Source organism: Zootoca vivipara, chromosome 3 (assembly GCF_963506605.1).
Source record: "Zootoca vivipara chromosome 3, rZooViv1.1, whole genome shotgun sequence".
In the NCBI taxonomy this organism is placed as follows: domain Eukaryota; kingdom Metazoa; phylum Chordata; class Lepidosauria; order Squamata; family Lacertidae; genus Zootoca; species Zootoca vivipara.
In genome coordinates this window covers 100252367-100279106 of record NC_083278.1, presented here as the reverse complement: position 1 = coordinate 100279106, position 26740 = coordinate 100252367, and the positions used below count along the sequence as shown (strand labels likewise).

Genomic DNA, 26740 nt, shown 5'->3' with positions numbered 1-26740 from the left:
CTGTTAGTTCTTATGCACAAAGACATTGAACACAACTGGTTTTTAAAAATGTAATTGGTATGGGGGCTCCTTTATCATGATAAATGGTAATTCTTCCGTTGGAGCAAAAGACAGCTTGTGGGGAAGAAGATCCATTGTGGTGCAAGGGAGAAAGGGTTTAATGTCTCTTCCTGTGTGCTACACACACTATTTCTGTATTTGTTTTTTGTTAATCTATTCAGTACCACAAGATCTGCTTATGGTCATTGTTTTTTTACTTTTTATTTATTTTTAAAGAGGGAGCAGCAATGGGTACCAGCCATGATAAACAAATGGAACTGCTAAGTTCAAAGTTCTGTGTACTTCTGAAGGACGGATGCTGGTGACAAACAACAAGGGAGGGAAAGTTGCCTTCAGGTCCTGCTTTCAGAGGCGCCCGGCTTGATCATGTTTAAAACAGAATGCTGGATTATATGGCATTTGGTCCAGTCCAGGGGAGGTCTTCTTACTTCTTGCAAATCCCACTTGCTCCCAAGGAATATCCTGACTCACCATTTGTCTCCAAGTGAAGTCTCTGGAGAAAAGAAGAAGAAGAAGAAAGGCATGCACTTGGTATTCAGGATACAGAGCGCTGCAAAACGCAACTCTATGGCACATTCTGGAAAAGTGAATGCAAATCAGACATTTGCCTTTCATTTGACGAACACCCAGCCTCCCCCGGATAGTTCTGAGTGGAGTGATTGATTGAATGATTACTTTATAATGATACTTTATAAGCTGTGCCTGTTAATATAGCAGTTTGTTTATAACAGGCACTTATATATAATGTTATAAATACATAATGCATCAAGAATGATTGAGCTCTGTCTGGAATGCACCGAGAAACAATACGGTGCTGTGACACTCTGGGGTATTTTCATTTAGGGTATACAGTACTGGAATGCAGTAAGGAACAACAGGATGCTGTGGCAGAGAGGTGTTTTCAGTTGGCAAGGCATGTACTCTGAGAAGTAGCGAGAAGCATTAGAGTGCTGGGGTAGACATCTCTGTCTGCTCGGCCTAGTATGGACTCTGGAATGTCGTCAGGAGCAGAACAGTCCTGCTGTCTTCCCGGGATGCAGTAAGAAACAATGGAATGCTGTAGCATGCAGGTATGTTCTTTTTGTTAAGTATGCAAACTGCCTGGCATGCAGTAATAAACCACACAGTGCTACAGTATGCTGGTCTGCTCATTTGACCAAGTGCAAATTCTTGAATACAGTGTTGTTGTTGTTGTTGTTTAGTTGTTTAGTCGTGTCTGACTCTTCATGACCCCATGGACCATAGCACGCCAGGCACTCCTGTCTTCCACTGCCTCCCGCAGTTTGGTCAAACTCGTGTTCGTAGCTTCGAGAACACTGTCCAACCATCTCGTCCTCTGTCGTCCCCTTCTCCTAGTGCCCTCAATCTTTCCCAACATCAGGGTCTTTTCCAGGGAGTCTTCTCTTCTCATGAGGTGGCCAAAGTATTGGAGCCTCAGCTTCACAATCTGTCCTTCCAGTGAGCACTCAGGGCTGATTTCCTTCAGAATGGATAGGTTTGATCTTCTTGCAGTCCATGGGACTCTCAAGAGTCTCCTCCAGCTGAATACAGTAACATGAGGATATGTTACTGAGTCTAATTAAATAACTTGGTTGGATTGCTACTGCAGTGAACATTGGAAGGTGCCTTATACCCTAGTCGGACACTTGGTCCATCTAGCTCAGTATTATCTAGCTCCACTAACAGGCAGTGGCTCTCCAGGATTTCTTTTTTTTAAAAAAATTACTTTTAATTAATTTTTCATTAATAACAATCCACGTTAATACAATACCAAATCATGCCAAATCTTAATACAATCAAAAGAGCCAATCAAACAATTCCAAACGAAACATTTTTGGACTCTCCAGGACTTCTGTCCCTCTCAGTCCTATCTGGCGATGCCGGGGATTGAACATGGAACCTTCTGCACACAAAGCAAATGCTCTTCCAATCAGCTATGGAATGTGGCAAGGTGCAAGGAGAATGCCACCGTAGACAGCGGCGCAGTGGTAAATTGCAAAGTGCAGGAGCTTATCATGACACCCACCATAGCTACGCCCCCCAGGGAGAGTCCTCCAAACATATAGGCAGCTTGGTCTATTATGTACTCACACACGGGGGGGGGGCATCAATACATAGCATAATACCCAATATACAGTATTAAGATCAGCGGAAAATCATGGAAGCGTGAGCTGGGAACTGGGAAAGGGTGGTGTAGTGGTTAGCCTGCTGTGGCTTCACATCTGTGATCAGCATTTTGAGAGTCGAATCACTGCAAATAGGTTGCCTGGCTTCTCTTCAGATCATTTAAGACTGCCCATCTTTTTTGCAATAAAACCACTAGGATGAAGTAAGAACTCCATCAAAGAAAGGGAAATAAGTATGCAACCTGCTTTTTTGGATTTTCCACTATAGTAAGCTACCAGAAGCAAGAGAAAACTTGGAAGGCTCATTAGCACTGCATTCATCTGCCAGAGCAAGGAAGATCCTTCAATAATCCTGGCATTCTGGCACATGAGGCCATCACCCCCGCTCTGAAAATAGTCTTGGAGCAGCACTCCCTTGCATCCCACTTCCACTAAATCGCTGGTAGTAGACAGACATTCATTTAGCTAAGCTGCTGTTTTAATTGGGGTGGCTGAGCAAGGGGTCACAAGGAATAACTGCTACCTGCTTCATCTCATGTGGAGTTCAAGATGAAGTTCATTTCAAACTAACATGTACATGTCACCATAAATCCCAGAGAGTTATGTGTATGTACACACACACACACACACACACACACACACACACACGTGCTTCTTGCAATGTTGTTGCCAGATGTTATCTTTGCTGATAATGGAGCCAGTTAAGACTAGAAAGAGCTATTTTGCTTGCTATATTAGCACTTCCACTTTAGAATAATCCCTCTAGCATGATTCCGTAGTATTTACCATTTTTGTAAGTACCGATTATATTTTCAAAGTCAAAGTGGAATAAAATTAGTGCATTGTAGACAGTCATTGTGCTTTCTTTAGTAGTCAGCCTTACACGTATTTGAATAATGCTTTATGAATGTAATTTGAAAGGTAAGAGCTTGATTCTTTCCCCCCCACTTTTTAAAATAAAAAATACACTTACATGGGGCAGTGTGAGCCCTTGCTGAGGATCTTCGGAGCATGGCTATTGTGTCCTTGGAGAGTTAATAAAGAAAAAACTTGGTTACATAAGTTCACAGGGGCATGTGGGTGGCATTCAGGTAAATCAGTATTTATTCGCATTCTTCCAGTAGCCAAGGGGGGGAAACCCCTATTTTGATCATGCCACTTACACAGCCAGTTTCAACTTGAGAAAATGAACAGTATAAATATCTCATTCACAAATGTCAAAAAAAAATAAGGGAGAGGCTTTATTTTTGGCCATCACCAGCAACTGATATTTATGAAGGGGCATTTCAAAGGAGTTCGTTCTCCATCTGCGATATACGAATAGCTGTCCACAGAAATGATTTAGGAGCATGGGAAACAGTGCTATACCAGAACACCAGGCATTTAAAGCACTATACTACCACTGTAAACAGTCACGACTCCCCCAGCCCCAAGAATTCTGGGAGCTACAGTTTGCTAATGCTGTTGACGGGGCTTTTTTTTTTTCAGCCGGAACTCACCGGAACTCAGTTCTGGCACCTCTCAGGTGGGCACCATTGCTATTCTAAGAGAACGAGGGAGGTGTTCATGGTGAGTTCCGGCACCTCTTTCTCTAGAAAAATGGCACTGGTTGTCAAGAGTTCTTGAAAGACCCCTACTCCCCTTACAGAGCTACAGTTTCCCAAGTTGTTTAATAATCATCCTTCTCCACAGGGAACTCTGGGAACTGCAGCTCCCTGAGGGAAATAGGGAGTCTCCTAACAACTCTCGGTATCCTTAACAAACTACAGCTCCCAGAATTCTTTGGGTGAAGCCAAGTCTGTTTAAAGCAGGCATCCTCAAACTTCGGCCCTCCAGATGTTTTGGACTACAATTCTCATCATCCCTGACCACTGGTCCTCTTAGCTAGGGATCATGGGAGTTGTAGGCCAAAACATCTGGAGGGCCGCAGTTTGGGGATGCCTGGTTTAAAGTGTAACATAGTGCTTTAAATGTATGGTGTGAATGTGGTCTCTGACAAGCAGCTGAGGTCTTTGAACCTGTCTACCTGTTACCTGATGCTTTTACCAGGTGAGTGAACCTGGGGCATTTTGCATGCACTATAAGTGACCCATGGTTTCTCCACATTTGGTAGCAAATGACTTTCCAAATGGGTGCCTTATAAAGCACCCATGACCAACGTCAATATAGTACTCTTTGGCAGCTGAAATACACCTCTGACACTTTCCCCTCCTCCCCAACCACCACCTCCAGTATTATGATGCTGTGGAGCAAGGGGTGGAATTAACAAGCAATGTCATCACTCCTTGTAGATAAACACATGCGTAGAGTGTCAGGCATAAGTAGGAGATTACAGAACGCATCTTCCTAAGTGCCACTTATAAATACAACACGTGTAGCTTGCAGGAAAATGTCATCTATAGAGAAAAGCAAGACTTTGCAACCACGGTGGATTATATCATTAGCCAAACTGGAAAGTAATCGCTGCTTGTGGCTGCCAGAATATGTCACTATCCTGGAGTCTGCCGCTTCCTGAGCAGAAAAGCAAATCACCAAGTTTAAATTAATACACCAAAGAGCAAGTGGTAAGCTCCATAAAAGGGATATGTAAATTAGAAAAAAAAGCAAGTGTGTAGGAGAATATGGGAGCAGAACATGGCTTAGGAATGCCAAAGCAAACTCGCAAGATGTGGCAGACAAAAACCTATTTGCAAATGCTTACTGTATTTGCATTTATTTGTTGTTGTTTAGTCGTTTAGTCGTGTCCGACTCTTCGTGACCCCATGGACCATAGCACGCCAGGCACTCCTGTCCTGCACTGCCTCCCGCAGCCTGGTCAAACCCATGTTCGCAGCTTCGAGAACACTGTCCAACCATCTTGTCCTCTGTCGTCCCCTTCTCCTAGTGCCCTCAATCTTTCCCAACATCAGGGTCTTTTCCAAGGATTCTTCTCTTCTCATGAGGTGGCCAAAGTATTGGAGCCTCAGCTTCACGATCTGTCCTTCCAGGGAGCACTCAGGGCTGATTTCCTTAAGAATGGATAGGTTTGATCTTCTAGCAGTCCATGGGACTCTCAAGAGTCTCCTCCAGCACCATAATTCAAAAGCATCAATTCTTCGGCGATCAGCCTTCTTTATGGTCCAGCTCTCACTTCCATACATCACTACTGGGAAAACCATAGCTTTAACTATACGGACCTTTGTCGGCAAGGTGATGTCTCTGCTTTTTAAGATGCTGTCTAGGTTTGTCATTGCTTTTCTCCCAAGAAGCAGGCGTCTTTTAATTTCGTGACTGCTGTCACCGTCTGCAGTGATCAAGGAGCCCAAGAAAGTAAAATCTCTCACTGCCTCCATTTCTTCCCCTTCTATTTGCCAGGAGGTGATGGGACCGGTGGCCATGATCTTGGTTTTTTTGATGTTGAGCTTCAGACCATATTTTGCGCTCTCCTCTTTCACCCTCATTAAAAGGTTCTTTAATTCCTCCTCACTTTCTGCCATCAAGGTTGTGTCATCTGCATATCTGAGGTTGTTGATATTTCTTCCGGCAATCTTAATTCCGGCTTGGGATTCATCTAGTCCAGCCTTTCGCATGATGAATTCTGCATATAAGTTAAATAAGCAGGGAGACAATACACAACCTTGTCGTACTCCTTTCCCAATTTTGAACCAATCAGTTGTTCCATATCCAGTTCTAACTGTAGCTTCTTGTCCCACATAGAGATTTCTCAGGAGACAGATGAGGTGATCAGGCACTCCCATTTCTTTAAGAACTTGCCATAGTTTGCTGTGGTCGACACAACCACACTACCTGGGGGTGTACGAGACCTCCATATCTTTCTGGTATAATTCCTCTGTGTATTCTTGCCACCTCTTCTTGATGTCTTCTGCTTCTGTTAGGTCCTTACCACTTTTGTCCTTGATTATGGTAATCTTTGTACGAAATGTTCCTTTCATATCTCCAATTTTCTTGAACAGATCTCTGGTTTTCCCCATTCTATTGTTTTCCTCTATTTCTTTGCATTGCTCATTTAAGAAGACCCTCTTGTCTCTCCTTGCTGCTTTTTGGAAATCTGCATTCAGTTTCCTGTATCTTTCCCTATCTCCCTTGCATTTTGCTTGCCTCCTCTCCTCCGCTATTTGTAAGGCCTCGTTGGACAGCCATTTTGCTTTCTTGCATTTCCTTTTCCTTGGGATGGTTTTCGTTGCTGCCTCCTGTATAATGTTACGAGCCTCCATCCATAGTTCTTCAGGCACTCTGTCCACCAAATCTAAATCCTTAAACCTGTTCCTCACTTCCACTGTGTATTCATAAGGGATTTGATTCAGATTGTATCTTACTGGCCCAGTGGTTTTTCCTACTTTCTTCAGTTTAAGCTGGAATTTTGCTATAAGAAGCTGATGATCTGAGTTACAGTCAGCTCCAGGTCTTGTTTTTGCTGACTGTATAGAGCTTCTCCATCTTTGGCTGCAGAGAATATAATCAATCTGATTTCGATGCTGCCCATTTGGTGATATCCATGTGTAGAGTCGTCTCTTGTGTTGTTGGAAGAGAGTGTTTGTGATGACCAGCTTGTTCTCTTGACAGAACTCTATTAGCCTTTGCCCTGCTTCATTTTGAACTCCAAGGCCAAACTTGCCAGTTATTCCTTTTATCTCTTGATTCCCTACTTTAGCATTCCAATCCCCTGTAATGAGAAGAACATCCTTCTTTGGTGTCATTTCTAGAAGGTGTTGTAGGTCTTCATAGAATTGGTCATTTTCACTTTCTTCAGCACTGGTAGTTGGTGCATAAACTTGGATTACTGTGATGTTAAAAGGTCTGCCTTGGATTCGTATCGAGATCATTCTGTCATTTTTGAGATTGCATCCCATTACAGCTTTTGCCACTCTTTTGTTGACTATGAGGGCCACTCCATTTCTTCTACGGGATTCTTGCCCACAGTAGTAGATATGATAGTCACCCGAACTGAATTCGCCCATTCCCTTCCATTTTAGTTCACTGATGCCCAGGATGTCGATATTTATTCTTGTCATCTCATTTTTGACCACATCCAGCTTACCTCCATCCATGGTTCTTACATTCCAGGTTCCTATGCAATATTTTTCTTTACAGCATCGGACTTTCCTTTCGCTTCCAGGCATATCCGCAACTGAGCGTCCTTTCGGCTTTGGCCCAGCCGCTTCATCAGCCGCTTCATCAGCTCTGAATCTACTTGTACTTGTCCTCCGCTCTTCCTCAGTAGCATGTTGGACGCCTTCCGACCTGAGGGGCTCATCTTCCAGCGTCATAACTTTTATATGCCTGTTGTCTTTGTCCATGGAGTTTTCTTGGCAGGGATACTGGAGTGGCTTGCCAGTTCCTTCTCCAGGTGGATCACGTTTAGTCAAAACTCTCCACTATGACCTGTCCATCTTGGGTGGCCCTGCATGGCATAGCTCATAGCTTCTCCGAGTTATTCAAGCCCCTTCGCCACGACAAGGCATTGATCCATGAATTTATTTTCTGTTTAAACCTGTATCATAAAGACAGAAGAGATCTGCTGGTACTGTGGGCTTCTCACAGACCTCTCTAGTCGGTCAGTGTGAGAACAAGATGCTAGAGCAGACAGGTGGATGGCATCTAACACTAGCTAAGTTATTTTGGCAATACAATGATAAAGAAACAGCAATGTGCCACCCTTTCATGACACCACACAACAATGCGGTTTCTCCTTCATGGAGAGCACGTGTTGCGGTGGGGGCCTAACAAACTACTCTTGAGTTGCTGGGGTGGGGGCTTTGAGTTGGCCACCATTCTGATTGGACCCAGGCTGCTGTTGGGGAGAAAAGCATGTTTCAATTTCTGTGGGACAGCCAGGGGTATAAAAGGCAATCATGTGATTTGTTCCTCCTCTTGGCTGCGTTCTTCGGATCACCCTCCCTCCCTCCCTCCCTCCCTATGTTTAGGCCTCTGTGTTGAACTTGCTGTGCCTATCATAGGGTCATCTGCTTGGCAGGGGCCCGGTAGGAATTTTTCCATTTGGCTGATTGGCTGGTGCCATCTGTTTTTTGCCTACTGCATAGCAAATAGTCACAACTTGTAAGGTTGGCGGTTAGGCATTGGTTATTTTGGTTGTATGAGTGGTCTTGTTGACTGTATTGGCCCCTCAAGTTAATGCCTGCGTGTTGGGGAAATTCTAGTCAGGAATACAGGGGCTCGATGCAGTGTCTGTAACCCCTGGTCAGGGGCCAGGGCTGCGCGAGAGCCCCTGGGAGCCTGAGGGGAGAGGGGAGGGCCAAGGCACCCGGCTCCCTGTCTCTCCCTGTAGGGTTTCCCCTTGTTGACAAGGCTAGTTTAGTTCTGGCCTTAGGGGACAGCTGGAGAACCAATGCCTACGCAACCACTCACATGTTTCGTATTTTAATAAAGTTGTGGCCAAATTCATGCCAACCCCCCCCCCCAAAATCTGTCTGTGGTGTGAATTATTTTGAGGGGTGGTATTGGGGACCTCCACATGCAATTGCCTGAGACAGCCACCTCAGTCTGCCTAAAGACAGCCAGTCCAGATAAGCTATTTCATGCCAACTTTTACCAGCTGAAAGCAAAAACAAACCAACGATGGCAATGTATGGGCTCCATTATTTTTCTGGCTCCTTTCAGAAATCTATATTGTCTTTGTGCAAATCTATTCTGTTCATAAAGTCCCAAATGAATCGTACCAACAAAATGAACTTGCTCTTCTTCAAAAGTGAAGCATGCACTGGGACTCATTTTGTTTTAAATGCATTATATACATACTCAAAGTAGAACCACACTTGTGCAGAAAGTAAGGAGAGAGAGAGAGAGAGAGAGAGAGAGAGAAAGACTTGACGGCTCTATGTTTGATTCACAATCGAAACCGCAGTAGACGTCACAGGAGGTTTAAGACCAAGCACACACACATATACTTAGTGCACTTGATTACAGATCAGCAGGGAATAAACAAAAACACCCCCTTTTTGTTATATTAAAATCATACTTTTGTTCCCATGTTAGATGCTCATAACACCGCTCTCTCAGAAATGGAACAAGCAGCACGAAGTCGTTGCAGCTGCAAACAAATATCTCATTTACCATTTTCATTTAAATGTATTCTGGAAGGAAATGGTAAAGAGGGTAGCAGCACACCCGTTCTTCAAATGAGAAGACGTTTTAGGGGGAGAAAAAACAACAACCCAGAGTCCTTAGGAAGTCTGTCGTAATATGCATAATCCCGAATAATACACAACAATTGGGGAGGGGGAGAGATGAAGGAGAGCTGCAGTCACCTCACCAAAGACTCAGGATGCAGGAGAAAAACAGCACCTGCCTAGAGGGTGATGATGAGCCTGGAAAGCAAGTCCTATTATGAATGGTTGAAAGAGATGGAGAAAAGAAGATTAAGGAGAAACACAACAGTAGGCGTCAAACATCCGAAGGGCTGCCACATAGACTTGGGTTGTGTGCACACCAGCGCATTTAAAGCACACAACTTCTCCAAAGAACCCTGGGAACCCTGTTTAGGGAAGCTTTTAATGTTTGATTTCTGTATTTTAATGTTTTGTTGGAAGCCGCCCAGAGTGGCTGGGGGAACCCGGCCAGATGGGCAGGGTATAAATAAATAAATAATAATAATAATGGAACTTCTAGTTAACTCTGCAACAGGGATACAATTCCCTGGACCTTTAACAAACCACAGTTCCCAGGATTCTTTGGGGGAAGTCACACGCTTTAAATGTATGGCACACACGCAACTTTGTGTTCTTCCAGGGCTGGAAGTAATGGGTAAGAACAGCAAGGAAGCAGATTTTGGCTAAAAGCAGCAAAAATTCATGGTTGGACAGCAGAGAAGATTGCAAAGCACTCCTGGTTTTAAGTAGAGGGTGGATGGTCACCTGCCAGGAAGGCTTTAAGTTACATCTTGCATTTATGTCATGCACTGAACAAGGGAGGTGAACTCGATGAACTCTGAGGTCACTTCTGGCTGTAAAATTCTACGAGAGGATAATTGGAGAGAGGACGGAGGGGGTGGGTGGGTCTGAAGCACCAAGTAGACGTTGTAATGTATGTGTATGAAGAGATAATTCATAGTTATTAGACATGGGCATTATCAGGTGATGAGTTTGTCATTTAATATGTTGTCCCCCAATGCCAGTTATCCCACTACTGCAATCTGTGGTGGCTGGTATCTGATAGCCATTTCACACAACCAAGCCAATATACAATAGTTTACAGTGATCACACTTTATCAGCAGAAGTGATTTGGAAAGCATCTCTAACCTGATGATGAAGAAGATTTTCGTTTATGAATTGCTTCCCACTAGGCACCCTGAAGTGATTTACAAGATAATAAAAACTTATATAAGATAGTTACATAAAACAGGTGGAGACCATCTTATATTGGATGTTGTTGTTTAGTCGTTTAGTCGTGTCCGACTCTTCGTGACCCCATGGACCAGAGCACGCCAGGCACTCCTGTCTTGCACTGCCTCCCGCAGTTTGGTCAATATATATCTCCCTTCAATTACAGTAGTACCTCGGGTTACAAACGCTTCAGATTACAGACTCCGCTAACCCAGAAATAGTACCTCGGGTTAAGAACTTTGCTTCAGGACGAGAACAGAAATCGTGCTCTGGCGGCGCGGTGACAGCAGGAGGCCCCATTAGCTAAAGTGGTGCTTCAGGTTAAGAACAGTTTCAGGTTAAGAACGGACATCCGGAACGAATTAAGTTCTTAACCCGAGGTACCACTGTACAAGGGAGCATCAGGATAATCAGAGATTGCAGTTATGGACCATGCAAATCTTTAACTAAAACTTTCCCCGATTGTGCAGCACACAGTTGTGTCCACTCTCCAACTTTGCACCCTGTGACCATTCAGCCAAAAACACCAGTTGTTGTTGTTCAGTCATTTAGTTGTGTCCGACTCTTCGTGACCCCATGGACCAGAGCACGCCAGGCACTCCTGTCTTCCACAGCCTCCCGCAGTTTGGTCAGACTCATGTTGGTAGCTTCGAGAACACCAGTAGTATGGGCCCAAGGTTGCAAACATGAATAGTGGGGCCATATAGCCTGAGGTTTGTTCCAATAGTTATTGATCACCTGAAAGTAGTCTCTCTCTCTCTCATGATGTTTGCCCAGAGGGGTGAGAATATCAGGAGGACTCTGCAACAGACAATTGTGTATCTCTGCGAGGGTTTCGGATCTTCTGGGCTACACTGGATGTATTTTGTTGCTAGAGTTAGTTAGGTAATAATTTATTGTTACGGTTCTCGACCAGCACACACATTTATACATCAAACAATCCAATATACAATTTAAAATACACTGGATGTATTTTTTTTTTGTTGCTGGAAATGAGGGGAGCAAAGTAATATAAGAACAGTCCTGATGGATCAAAGGAAAAGCTAATCTAGTCCAGCATTCTGTTCTTAGAGTGGCCAATGAGAGAGAGAGAGAAACTTAAAAACATGGTGGATGGGTGAAAAGAAAGCAGGAAGAGGGAGTTAGAGTGTAGCAAAGTGATTGGAGTATTGGCAGAGTGTTGGACTTCGAGAATGGAGAGCAGGATTAAAATTCCTGTACATAGCATGATGTTCCATGGGTGACATTAGGCAGCCTAATTCTGGTCACATTCCACATCATACATTTAAAACACATTAAAAGCATTAGACAACACAAAGATGAATGGACCAATGGGCTCCCATGGTATGAGGCACCTTCCCACGATCCTTACTACTACTACTACTACTACTACTACTACTTTTTTCTTTTAGGATATGCTCATTAGGGAATATGGTAAAAGATAGTGACTGATCACCTCATGTGTCCCTGAGGTTGGCTCTAGAAGGTGGGGTTAGGAGAACCCCCAGAACAGCATGTGGGGAGAGGAGAGGAGAGGGGAGATTGTTCTGTCTGGTAAGCCAAAATGCATGTCTAGATGGATTGAGCGCCTTGGTGTGACACTGAGTTCCTCCCTTGGTCTTTCTGTATTGCTAGATACGTTCTCCTGTGAGTTACCCATGCCAACATGTGACAACCTACACACACACACATACATACACACACACACGTGTGCAGACTCATATAATAGTGAGTATGTATAACTCATATAACAGTGCAGACAAGCTCCCTACATATAAATTCAAGCTAGATTTATGTTATATACGCATTCATATACTGTACGTATATATGATATATGAGGGTTATTTAAAAACAACAACCTGCATTCTTTCTACCCTAGCTAACAAGTTTGTAATTCTGCGAAGAGAATCCCAACCTGAAACCAATTGTTCAGGAAGGCAATTGCTGCAAACATGCCACGTAATGAGAAATTCCAATTTCCTTGCATTACGGCGTTAGGCAAGTTGTGTGATATTGCCATTATACTTTGTCGATATGAGGAGAGGGGCCATATTTAATAACGTACGCAGGAGTGGAGAGCACACAAATGGCTGTTTGGTCTCCCCCCTCGCCCCCCCCCCCCCGGCCACCAAACAAATCGGGAAGTGGCATTCCGAAGCTACGATGCGGCTGCGATATCTTACAAGTCAATTTGTTCGTCTCATTTTCAGATGATGCAGCTATTTATCTCACATGACTAGGCCTATAGAAACGTCCCTAAAGAGGAGGCACGCCACCCTCACCAATGGCAGCGACAAAAAGGTCAGGTTGTTGGACAGGTCCCTGAAAAACCATCTCCGTTGTCTTGCAACTCCACACACCCCCCCCCCCCGCGATCTGCTGGACATGTCCAAACTGAAAAGGTCTAGTTTACCTAAGGGACCAGCACCTCCCCCCCCCAGCCCCATTTTTATATTGCTGTGGGGTTAATAGCTATGTCGTGTGGGGTCAGGGAAGACATCTGTGTCTCAGATAATATGCTTACGGTGATTACCACACATAATTGACTGACCTTCCCTCATTCTTCGCTGGCTGCAGGCCATGCCTGATAGGGGGAGATGTTCCGGAGGAGTTTATTTTCCATCACACACAATTGTGCTGCTGAGCAAATATTTTAGCAAGCTTTGAATGCATCACCTCTCAGGCTCTGGGCTTGACAGTTAAAATATGAAGGCTGTGACCAACTTAATAATATTAGATTTTAAATCAGCTTGCAGAAGGGAGGGAAAACATGAGCAAATCCTACTTAAAGTACGTTTTTAGATACACCTAAATAAGTGCTGAACTCTGGCAGTGGGGTTTTTTTTTTTTGAGTGGGGGGGGGCTGGGGAGAATCTATCTGCCTTGGGTTTCTTTTCTAGCTTCAACCCTTCCTTGCCTCAAAGCATCCGAGGAGAGCCGTATCAAAAGACAGCAGGGGGAAAACTGCAAATAAACCAAATCTGGGAGATGCTGAACCGCAGGTGGTACAAATATGGCAAATGCTGTGTTTGTGCAGCTGCACATTCAAAGTATACCTAACAGCATCAGGGGAATGGGGAATGGCTGCAGAGGAGCGGGTTTTAATCTCAGAAGACGTGTGAAAAAAAAAAAGTGGAGGGAGACTTTCTGCCAAGTTCACCTGATACCTAAGCAACAGTTTGATGCCCTCTCAAAGTATTTCACAGCATCTTCAATCTATTGTTTACCTAAAACCCAAGATATGATCATGAGCAAGGGTGCATTCAGACTTGGGGATTATTTCAATAGTTTTCCTGGTTGGAATGCCAGTATTTCTGTCCCAAGGTTTCTAACATTTCTTTCATACTGTTCCTTTTAACCTGTTGCAAAATGGAGCTGTGGGTTTTTTTTAAAAAAAAAAAGATATATGTTGTGCTACGTTTAATTCAGTCCCATGGACGTGGTGTGGCACAATAGCAGATGCCATTGGACATGTCGCCACCCTTTGTGGACATGTTGTCACCCCATGGTGAGAACAAAGTGCATGCCAGGATATCACCCCAAATTTCATCCTGCAGTTTTCCATCTCACATGCGTGTGTTTTTTCTAGATGCAGTTAACATGGGAATGGGCATCAGACTTCCACTAGATTTCCAGAAGTGGCTTTTACATCACATGAAAGATCACATTAAAAAAAGAAAATTATCAGGTAAGGAAACATCAGGAAAATGGAATAAAGTGCCGTCTAAATGCAGCCCAAGACAAGAAACACAAACGATTAAAACAACACAGCTGGAGCACAACACAGCTCCGCTTCAGTTTTATCATTAGGTCCCAGCACAGTAGTGCTGGTCTCTAAAGATGGATCTTTTGTCCTTTTCCAAAAAAGCTGAAGAAAGATAACCAGATGATGCTCCCTTCAAAAAATCTTCTGCAGACAATGTGCCACTACTAAGAAGACCCTGAACTAGATAGCCAACCACTGGCAGGGGCACCTGTAATGTGGATTCGCTTGATAATTATCCAAAGCAGAGGGAAGAATATAGAATGTTATATTTGAATGTATATTTGAATGTTATTCAAAAACACATTTCGAAAAGGTGCTAAATTATGCATGGGGATAAAAGAGCGAGAACCATTGTCTGCTCTGTGCTTCTGAGAAGAAGGAGGATATCCCGCTTTATCACTATCCTAAGGAGACTCAAAGCGGCTAACAATCTCCTTTCCCTTCCCCCTCCAAAACAAACACTCTGTGAGGTGAGTGAGGCTGAGAGACTTCAGAGAAGTGTGACTGGCCCAAAGTCACCCAGCAGCTGCATGTGGAGGAGCAGGGAAGCGAATCCACCGGCTCTGAGGGGATTTATGAGCTCCAAATGATGTAAATGTAGGTGAAATAGATTGTGTGCGAAAGATTAATAAGTGTCGTCAAGGCAGAACTTCAGGCACCGGCAAAGCTGCATGCTTCGCTACCAGGGGGCGGAGAGCAGGTGGGGTGTGTGGTTGGCACCCCCAGGGGGGCATGATGTGTGCCCTGGGGGCATGGCACACCGCCCGCAGGGGCGTGGTGTGTGTTCTGGGGGGCGTGGCACGCTGCCTGTGGGGGCATGGCTCACGGGGATCAACGGGGGATCACGGCACATGTTGGGGGGCAGCTGCAATGGCACCCTTCTGGAATAGCGGTCCGCTCTCTCCACACCCCTGTTCCTTCGCCAGTAACTTCAGGGCCAGTGGAATATGAAGATGGGCCACAACTACAGCAGGGCTGGCCAACCACATTTGGAAGTTACAGTGGTACCTCTGGTTAAGAACTTAATTCGTTCTGGAGGTCCGTTCTTAACCTGAAATTGTTCTTAACCTGAAGCACCACTTTAGCTAATGGGGCCTCCTGCTGCCGCCGCGCCGCCAGAGCACGATTTCTGTTCTCATCCTGAAGCAAAGTTCTTAACCCGAGGTACTATTTCTGGGTTAGCGGAGTTTGTAACCTGAAGCGTTTGTAACCTGAAGTGTTTGTAACCTGAGGGACCCTGCAGAACAGTATAGAAGGTGTTGAGGGATCTACCAGAATACCAGTGAAGGAAGCTGCAATGGGAGGGGGCAGTCAGCAAAGTTGCCTCCCTCCACCAACAGGAAGTTTCTGCTGCGTATAAAGCCTTCCTTGAATGGAAGGAGTCTTTCCATACACAGAAAGTGAAGCCTGGATATAACTCACCTTGATATATGTTACTGAAGGCTTCATGAACTAAGGGATGTTCTTTCAAACAGAAAAATAAGAACAGGTTTCTTGCTCCTTCTACAACTTGCTGAGTTGTAGAAAATCTTGAACGATTTCGCCATTTCAAGTTCTGATCTTGTAGAAGAGCTCCGGAATCAGGCTGGGAGCCTTACATAAGCGATCTTGGCCACCGAATAATGGAAAAGTATGGTATGAATGTTATAAAAACATTTAAGAAGTACAGGGTGGATTGCTACTTTGACGATAAACATGGCAAGATGCCTTATATTGAGTAAGGCCATTGGTCCATCTAATTCAGTATTGCCTACGCTGACTGGCAGCAGGTCTCCAGATAATTTTTTCCCTTCCCCACCTGGGGAACTTCTGCATGTGGTTTCATAATTTGTTGGGAGCTGCCCAGACAGTAAAACAACAGTAAAAGGAGACCACCCTCTATGTGCAAAGAAACATATGCACAGATGTACGTTCTCCCTTCATTCATGAATACGGAAACTGTTATTGTGGGCCCTGAGGCAGGGAACCTGCGGGTGGCTGGGCCCATATCATGGTAAGATACTATAAACACATAGGACAAACATCAATCAATCAATCAATCAATTTCCTTTCAAAACATAGTAGGAGGTACTTTAAGATTTTTGGCACCACTCAAAAATCTTGCCACATTCTCCGCAACACCCTTCTTACAATTATTCAGCAGACAGGACAGGCTGGAAGAGTCAGTGCGATAGACCCCTTCCTTCAATAAGGGGGTCAAATACTTATATATTTTTGCATAAAGTGGGCAATGAAACAAGGGCAGTACCTTTCAGAATATGGGTTTTTTGAGAATGCACCTTGCAAAACTGCAAGACAGCAAAACATTAAATCTTGTGAGGGAAAGAATTCTGCATAAATGGGGATTGTAAACATCTTGGGTTCAAATCGGCCGCAACTTTACTGATTACAGATGCAAGTAGCTTTCGGCATAGGTATGTATCCTGAATCAACCAACTTGACTGCTGGCTGGTAGATTATTTTTCAGGGTCAGTCCTGGGTTAAGGAACTCCCTGTGATGTACATCAAATAGGGGTGATCCCTTCAAGGCTGCCACTTTTTTGGGGGGTGCTATGGCCATCAGCTCCCAAATGGGCATCCGGATAGAAGCACCTCCCCCTGGACCTCTGTAACGTGGTACCCCTGATTCCCCGAGGCGAGGGTAGGTGGCTTCCCAAGCCCCTCCGTCACCTAGACTAAGGATCCAATCCAATGCCTTATCCGCCAACAAGTTGTGACAATTGCTATGAGGTTTCCAATACCCTCCATTCAGGCCCAATTCGTCTGCAGGCAAATTCCTCCCTGGCCCCGAATACAGCGACAGAATATTTCCATAGCAAGGGCATATTCAGAACCTGCCCACTCCCCACCACTACATAGGGTGGGAGGATGGGGAACCCAGCTTTGACTGAGCTTACGAGCCTTTATATGCCCAGTGAGTGGACCTGAGTGAAGACCAGGAGCTGATGTTCTCCACAAAGCCAGGCCCACCCACCCCCTGCTTGCTTCTGATAGGTCTGTTCAAACACAGCTTGCCTGTGATAGGTCCCCTTGAATACAAGCCTCCCAGCCATAGCTGCCAAGTCTCCCGTTTTCCCCGGGAAATCCCAGTTTTTCCAGCTGTTCCTAGCTGAAAAAACAGAATTTTTTTGTTTTTCCCCGGTTTATTCTGGCACGGCGGCCATTTTGGAACTGGGCGGAGCATGCTCAGAAGCGACTTTTGATGCTGCTCTGCCCAGTTCCAAAATGGCTGCAGTGCGACTTCTGGCACGACGGCCATTTTGGAACTGGGCAAAGCAGCATCAAAAGTCACTTCTGAGCATACTCCGCCCAGTTCCAAAATGGCGGCAGCGCTACTTCCGGTCTGCTATTTCCGGCCTGGTCCCTTATTTCTCTGACAGCAACTTGGCAGGTATGCTCCCAGCAACCTACATAGCCAGAGGAAGATGTAGTATTGGCTCCAATGGTGCAGCAGGGGCAAAAGTTTGTCCCAGGCTCAGACCATGGTCATGCTGCGCCACAACTGCTGCTTACCATCCTACAAAGGTAAGCGTTCCTTGTGAGTAAGGAAGCAGCATATGACCAAGGGAGCACTACAATTTCAACAAACTGGATCAGGGCAATAGCTGCATGTTCACCTGCGGGAGTGTGTGTGTGTCACATTTCCCCCCGCTTTATCCCTAAATTCACCCTTTCCATTATTTCAGTGCTATGCAGGGCTTCCGGGTCTGATCATTTCACAGGTCAGCAATTAGCATTGTGTTTCCCACCTCACAATATTTATTTATTTTCTTAATTGTGCAATGCAGATGCAGGGGATGAGTCCTGCATCCTCAAAAAGCCCAAAGGAAACATAGTCTATGATTCAACCCTTATATCATGAACATTTTGTACTGTTTGTAGCTGCCACTTACAAAAAAAAAAAAAACTGTCCGAAATTCGAACCCGTCATCTCTCAAACATTTAAATATAATTCATTAAAAAGAGAAAGGGAGGGGCGGGAATCATGTAGCAACTGCATAACAAGAAGAGGGAAAATGTACACATTCAAAACATATGGGTGATCTTTAGAAAAATCTCAGCATCACTTCATAATTATATACTACAAGTTTTAATTAACTAAAGCTCTGAAAATCATAATGCCTTATTAAAATGCAATTAATCCTTTGATTAAAAAACAAAAAGCACAAGTATTTACAACAAAAACACAAGTAGAATAATTACAAATATCATGTACCCATTTCTTTTATTTGGGTGTCACTTATGATGTCTCACATTCCCTTCATTAATTCAAATACACACATTATCTCAAATCCACAGCCGATTGAGTGACAGTGGCCACCAAACACACAGCACTATATCCTATTGATTTCGGCAAATCCTGAACAATGCCATTTGCATGCTTGTTTCTGTAATAATAAAGATATGCCATTCAGAATTAAAGGACCGGCCAGACTAGTGGCAACTAATTGTGTTGTGTGTAATGAGTGCAATTTCAATTTGATATAACCCTCAGCTTTTCTTGCAGCACTCGCTAAGTACTTTCAAGTCTTTGTGGGGAAATAATTGATTTTTTTTGTGCTGTGGGCACAAGAAAATTATTATGATCTTTTGAATAATGCCAAAGAAAGGACCATGAATGATTTAAATTGGTATGTGAAGAAGGCTTCACTGTGGATTGCAGTTTGACTGACACCCTACTAATGTAGTATCTAGATTAGCAATTTTTAAGGAGGCAGCCAATGTAAAAACTGGTAAAACAGAAAAACATTGCTAACGGGGATTTTGATTTTGTTCTCCAGCAAGGGAGAACAATACGGTCATTTCATGCATGTCGGACAAGCACTACACCATTTATTACATAAATGCCCTCGCTTTTGTCTTTATGCCATGTGAGTTGGAGGTTACATTTCGACTGATAATTTTTACATTATATATAATATATATAAAATTCTAGATGCAATAGCTCAGTGCAAAGTTACCCCAGAAGCTGAAACCTATTGGGCACGAGGGGCTGCTGTGGATATTTATAACATCTATTGCACTGTTCAGCTTAACCCCGAGAGAGAGAAAATTGGGAGAGCCCTTTTTGCCTAAAAGAAAATTATCTCCCCCCTCCTTTCCGATATTGCTCACCTTCTCCTTATCACACATTCTTTGTCATATTATGTGGCAGAGATCTTCCAAGCCATCTCAAATCTGAGACAGCTGGCACTCCTTCCTCAATATACTTTTACTTGGAATTAATTCTCATTGATCTCTACTGAGTTTGGTTCCAAACCATTGTGTTTCAGATCATGTGTGTGTGTGTACGTGCTATCTGTGTGTGTGTGTGTGTGTGTGTGTACGTCCTATCTGCCAGTCCAAGATCAGAAAATTATTAATTGCCCAGTTTTTAAAGCATTTAATTGATCAATTGATTCAGCTTAAATAAATTAACCCGAGAGATCACATTCACCGTAATAAACAAAAACTACATTTATTGTTTAAAGAGAAGGTCACATTTAAAATTTCCTCCTTGTTCCTATAATACACCAAAGTCAATATTATTGTTATTTTTTAAAATATATAATTCCTGAGCCTTCAGCCTTGGACCTCGAGATTTAAAAAAATCCCCACTGGATTCATCATGGAACAGCTCAACCCTATGCATGTCTGCCCAAAAGTATGTTCCGCTTAGTTCAATGGAGCTTACTCCCACGTAAGTGGGTGCAGGATTACAGCCTTTTATTTTATTTTTTTAAAAAAGCTGATTAATTCACCAGTTGATTAGAGTTGGTGGTGTCCATTGTAAACTTCTGCATTGAGTTTAAGCAGATTCGCACAGAAGTAAATTTAATTCAAATTGATGAAATTACCTTTTATGTGACTAGTATGGCTGGGAGTGAAAGATCCCTTAATAACTGCTCTCTCTCTCTCTCTCTCTCTCTCTCTCTGTGTGTGTGTGTGTGTGTGTGTGTTTAAATCACCCACCTGCCCATAACCAAATATACACATTCTCCAAAATGTATCACCTACCTATAATCAAACATGTATAGGTAGGTTTGGATCAAATCTACATGTTCATCAATGGCTACTAACTACCGTAATTGCATCTACAGGACATGGGCGTCTTCTATTTAGGCCTCTTGGTTCTTTTCTCCGAAACATAGAACCTATTTTCTTAGGCAGCCCCATCACCGCCAAACATGTGCATCTCATGAGAAGCAAACAAGCACATCTCTCCCCTGTTTTCAAAGACAATTCCACCTTAAAATGCATACCTTCCAAACCTTATTCTTCAGAGGCGGGAATGTTGTTAATTTAGTTGGTCGTAACTAAATAGTTTCTAATCTGGAGCAGGAGTCTGCTGAGAATATTGGACAGTTTAAAGGTTAATCACCATCGCCTGGTTACACAAGTGAGGCAGAACTAATTCCTGCAAAGGCAAATGGCTTCCAGTTTTATCAGCAGCGCAGATTAGAAGTGTTAATATACAGAAGAGAATAGATGCTCAAGGGCCAGTTTTCCCCTTATCGGCAAACTTTGCAACAGAACTCGGCTACTGCACAACCTCTGCACTTTCTATAATAAGGCGACTCATTTTGCCTCTCGAGCAGAACTATCAAACAATCCTCCCCAAACCACTGCCACCAAAATCAGGGTATTACAGACCACAGCTAATTGGAAGATCACTATAATGAAGTAAAAAGATAAAATACTTTTGGCTGCAGGCCTAAAACATGGATCAGCACAACATAGGAAGCTATCTGGCTATGTCACATTCAGAGAGATTTACATAAACAATAAACTCAAACCGACTGCCCCTGCAAATACATCTTTGTTTACAGCTAATGCAATCTAAAGCACTGGTTGTAGAAAAAGAAGAAAGCAAGGCGGGGGGCGGGGGGGGGGAGAGAGAGGGAAGGAGAGAGGAGAGGAGATGTATTTACATATTTCAAGTTATCAACAGATCCAGTAGCCACCGACCCAAACACCCCGCAACCCTGGTTATTTTGAAATGTACTCCATGCAGAGGAAATGTGCTAAGATATGCAAATAGACACGCTATACAGTATTTAAATATTGGTGCTCTTCAACGTTTGCCTGTGTTTCCTTTGCAGGAGGGAGGCAGGACAAGCAAGGAGGGGAAAGCGAGAGCCATCAATATTGGAACTGCTATATTTCTCAAATAAAATTTATTGACAGGGGACTTGGTGGGTTTGATTGTTTGCTAAGGGAACGCTTTCCAAACGGCTGAAGACAATGAGTGCATAGGAAAGAGTCAGATTAATGCAGAATGATAACAGTAATTCTGTCTCCCATGCTAATAGCTGCACTCTCTCTGCTCTTAAAGACCTGATCCAGTTTCTATTTACTGTCATGGTGACACCGGTCCCATATTCTAGCGTTCTTAGAGAAAAGCCAGAGGAGCTCAGAAAGGCATGTGGTTTGATTTATGAGGCTAGATCCATAATTATAACTGCAACAGCAATAACCTGGTTGTTACTTGCCTGCCACATGTTGCCAACTATGAGCCGCATCTCCCACAAGTCGTCAGCCAATGCATTGCAATGGCATGGGATTTCCGTGGAAGTGTTAACTAAAGGTGGCAGAGAATGCACACTGACAAACTAATTCTGCAGGGGAAATGAAAGGACAATTGGTATATGGAAACCTTAAAGCAGGCTTAGAGACAGAAGGGGCTCTTTGTGGAAGACAGGAAGGCGTACTTGGTTAGTCAAGAAGAGGGAGAACTTAGCAGGAACAAGGGAAATCTTTGTCTGAAACTCTGTTTTCCCTGCTAATGATGTCGAAATTTATATGCATCACATCAGTGGCATAACATGTGCATCACGGACATCCTGTAATCTATTCCCATGATTCTTCCAACTCAAAAGATGGAGGTATTATGTACACCTGGTACACATCTCATTGTACAGTGGCAGATTTACATGGCCTCCCGTAACACCCTGCTTACAATATCTCTACATTTTTAGTCATGTGAATCAGCCGCAATATTGGAGATTCTATTGATCTGTTTCCCACTTAAAGCAAAAGCTGCAAAGAGGGCACAAAACTGAAATCAGACAAGAGAGTGAGTCTGTAATTAAAAATACAATCAGTCGCATGACTAATTCAAGTCCATTGATGCCAGTGGCTCTGCTCTGATTATGACTCGGGACAGCATTCAACTAAATAATTGTGCAAGTGCAAGGATTGTCACTACCGCAACGGGGCATTCACCCCTCTTGTCCCCGCCCCCGTGCACCCCGCGTGGTCTCCAAATCTGCTCCAGAAGGTTGGAGGAAAACCTAGAACAGATGTGGTCATTGTGCTGGGGGTGGAGAGTGTTCAGTTGCACAAAGAGAATTCTTGTACTGATGTAACCTTAGCAATACACTGAATATCGTTCTCTGTTGGTTACAATGCAACGTTTCATCTCATGTCGAATCCTTGGACGGCGTTGACATTCTATGGAGCTTGCTGGCTTATGGGAGGCCCCCGGTTGCCACTTTCTGAGAGTCCGTAACATATATGTTTCAGTGTTCAGCTGGCATTTGATGGAAATATTGACATGGGACACTTTAGCACGCAGAATCCCAAACAATGCAGGTGGTCTCTTGGAGCTAGTCCCTGTGATTATGAAGAGATGAACTTTGCAAGGATAAGATGAACTGAGAAACTTTCAAAAACCAGGGGCTTGGGGAAATAGGGGTTTATCACCAGAGGTTGCATAGAGATCAAATAATAAAGGGAGAAGGGGAAGCATGAGATCGGCACAGTGAACTTAAGACACCCAAGAGTTGTAGCATAGCAGCAAACTGGTATATCAGCTAGCTCCAAGGAATGGGTGAATCTGTTGGTCTTTCATACCTTTTCAGTCTTCAGTTCTCCCCAGAGACATCTGAAGGATACAAAGAGCAAGGGGTCCACAATTAACCAATTGTTGGGGGGGGTCTCAGAGACCAGAGAAGGTCATAACTCACTGATATTTTCAAGTGAGTGAATGAAAGGAAAGTTAACCTTGTCCTTCCAGCATGATGAATAGCCACCACACACCCGATTTCCCAGCCTTTCTCCCCGGAAGAGAAGCTAGGAATATGTGGCCAGACCTACACTGACTTGCAGCAGCTCTCCAGTGTTTCAGAAAGGAGTCTTCTTTTGCCCTATATGGAATTGAACCTGGCAGAGATTTGGTTCTTCCCCTGATGCTAATGGCAGTTTCCTTCTATGGGGACACAACAGCTTGGAGGGAGGAGGTTGACTGATACTGTAGCACAGGGAGAAAGCATGCAGATGTTTGTGCACCTTGAAATTATATACCTTAGGTGTGGGGACTAACGGGTGGACAGCAAAAGTAGATCCTGTAAGCCAGAATGGTTGCAAAGAGACTTGAGGTTGCGAGGATAAACAACCACCTGGTCTGAAGATCTCACTGCCCCTTTCTGTATTTGAATATATAGCTCACCTGGCTATTAGGGCACATGGACTGCTTATATTAATATATATGTTTAAATTAGGACTGATTCTTATTGTTAATTTGAGCTGACATTGTTTCTTTCTCTTCCCCCCCTTCTGTTATACTTGCAATCACAAGTATTTTAAAAAACCGCTGCTGGTAAGGAACAAGGGCATCTTGCAGGATCTTGTGGCATGCAGATATATTTACATGAGTTTCCTAACTACATAATTATGAGATATTACTTAAATCTTAGACCAAATGCATCATGTATTGTCACACTATATCATATTATAAGAACACCCATAGTTATAATTTCTTCTCTTTTTTCCGGTACAGAATAAAATACCACCAGTTTTGCTGGAAAATCTGGTGTGTTTGCATTCTTCCCTCCCAAAGCAATTTCTAAGTAGTGATTGCCATCCCATCCCACAGTTTCCTCACCTTCATCGATTTTTTGGAAGATTACTGCTTCTGCAGCTTTTTGCTACCATTATCTGAGCTGTTATCAACACGTGGGATACCAAAGCCCTTTGCTTTTCCTTTATTATTTATCTACTGGCTAATGTGGCCTAATGGCATCACAATTGGATTCATTTGCAGTTTGTGCCTCTTGATCTCACTTATGGTGCTTTTGATGTCCTCCCAAAATAACCTGCACAAGTAGTGGGGAACCTTTGGGCCAGGGTACTCCAAGTGTGTCTCTATCGACTCTCGTGACTCTCCACAGGCCACACCCCCTCCCCAGTCACACCTTCAATTGGCCCTGCCTCACATCCTCCATATTTTTGCTTGGCTGGGATGTGTCCTTGAACTATGATAAGGCCTCTTATCAGAGTTGCCAGGGGTGCCTAATACAGTGGTACCTCGGTTTATGAACACAATTGGTTCCGGAAGTCTGTTCATTAACTGAAGCGTTCATAAACTGAAGCGAACTTTCCCATTGAAAGTAATGGAAAGTGGATTAATCCGTTCCAGGCGGGTCCACAGAATACTCAACCTGAAGCGTACTTAACCCGAAGCATGGGTGTAATTGGTTCCAGAAGTCTGTTCATAAACTGAAGCGTTCATAAACTGAAGCGAACTTTCCCATTGAAAGTAATGGAAAGTGAATTAATCTGTTCCAGATGGGTCTGCAGCGTTTGTAAACCGAAAATTCGTAAACCGAGGTGTTCAGAAACCGAGGTTCCACTGTAATGATAATCATTAGATAATGATTATGATTATGATTATACCCCACCCATCTGTCTGGGTTTCCCCAGCCACTCTGGGCAGCTCCCAGCATATATAAAACTTGAATAAAATAGGAGGGGCAGGTAATCCCTGTCCCTCATGATCGATCACATGACGTGGCATATATGAATGGCAATGCCCATTAACTTTGGGGGGGGCCCTCAAATATTTTATAGGGGGAGCCAAAGACCCCCGGCCCCTAGGAGTCAGCTCCTATGCCTCTTGCTTGCCTGGAATGAAGATAGAGATGGGTGTCTGAGTTCACTGTTTTATGGCTCTGTTGGATTTTGACAACTTGTTATGAGCAGCTGCCCTTCATTATTTTAAGGATGAATTCGATGGTATCTGTTTTTACCCTTATTCTTGTAGTCTTCTCAGACCCTCCAAGTGTCCCTATTTTCCAAGGGCAGCCCCAGATTTACAGAAGACATCCTGGTTTCTGGTTTGATCCCAGAATGTCCAACTTTCCCTATTTTCATTGGAGAAATGTTGGAGAGCATGGAGTAACTATACAACCTTTAATAAAATAAGTAACTATACAACCTTTAGAAGATAACTGAAGGCAGCCCTGTATAGGGGATTTTTTTAATAAAAAAAATGTTTCATTATCCTTTTATATACGTTGGAAGCCAGTGGCTGGGGCAACCTGTCAGATGGGTGGTGTATAAATAATATAATTTTGTTGTTGTTATTGTTGTATAGGGCGTCCATATTTTCATTGGAGAAATGTTGGAGGATATGTCTTTACACTGAACAGTGGGAGCCTATAAATTTTCCAAACAGATAATTAGAATGGCCCTCAATAACACACATCTTTACCATGGTGAGTAGACAAGATGATCTCCATCCCCTTTGCGGTCCAGGGACCTCTTTCCAGATACAAGTACTACTAAAAAATAAATTACATTATTTCTCTCTGTGTCCTCCCACCACCAAGAGGCAACCAACTAGCCACCCTCCTCTGTTGTTTAGATTTTCATTCCAAGTCCATCACCTTCCCCTCCCTACAGACAAGGTTCCTAAGGAAGCCAGCCTTGCAGGTTTTCAGAAAAAAGATTAGATACCCATCTTTCTGGGGTGCTTTTGGATATCGTTAGGGAAACTATCGTGGCTACAAACCACTGTTGGAAAAAAGTATGGGTGAAAGACTAGAGTTAACTGGATGAAGGGACAAATGTTGTGCTTTTGAAAAACAGGTGGGAAGCACCTGGCTCCTCAGATGTTAGGCTACAAATCCCATCATGCTTGACTATGGACCGCGCTGGCTGATGGGAGTTTGAGCCCAGCCACATCTGGGGATCCACAGCTCCCACAACCCTGATTTAAAACAACAACCAGATACATTTTTTTAAAAAAGTATTAGCCCCTTCATTTGCAACTTAAAACACCATGGGTAAAGACAACAAAAACAACTAACTGCTTCTATGGTACTTGTGACACAAGAGGTTGTTGGCATTGTGAGTGGAAGGCTGGCATATTCCTGGGTTATTTTAGCCTTGATACAAGACCTCCTTCTGTTTTTGACCCATCTTCCATCTTGAAACACCCAGACCAATTGCTTTCAGGTGCTTAAAAAACAACCCTTCCAACACACTCCAGGCATCTTGGGGTAGGGAGCAGAATGTTTTCTGCCTTGTGTAAAAACCACAAACCCGAAGGCATTCCCAAATAATTATTCCCTTGTCCGTGTTGCCGTCATCTCTGCAAACACTTGAGCTGTCATCTCCATCCCGCCAGTGACGGCTCCCTCTCAAACTACATCTGTTACATTAGGGATTGCATGATGACCCTGAC

General features: G+C 43.7%; 1 long non-coding RNA gene across 1 annotated transcript; it reads left to right on the top strand.

The window, feature by feature from the left end:
- Positions 1–404: 404 nt before the first annotated feature.
- On the top strand, positions 405–21590 carry LOC132591834 (uncharacterized). Its single transcript, XR_009557248.1, has 3 exons — positions 405–1130; positions 14116–14214; positions 21375–21590. It is a non-coding gene; the product is annotated as an uncharacterized LOC132591834 (long non-coding RNA).
- The last annotated feature ends 5150 nt before the right edge of the window (positions 21591–26740 follow it).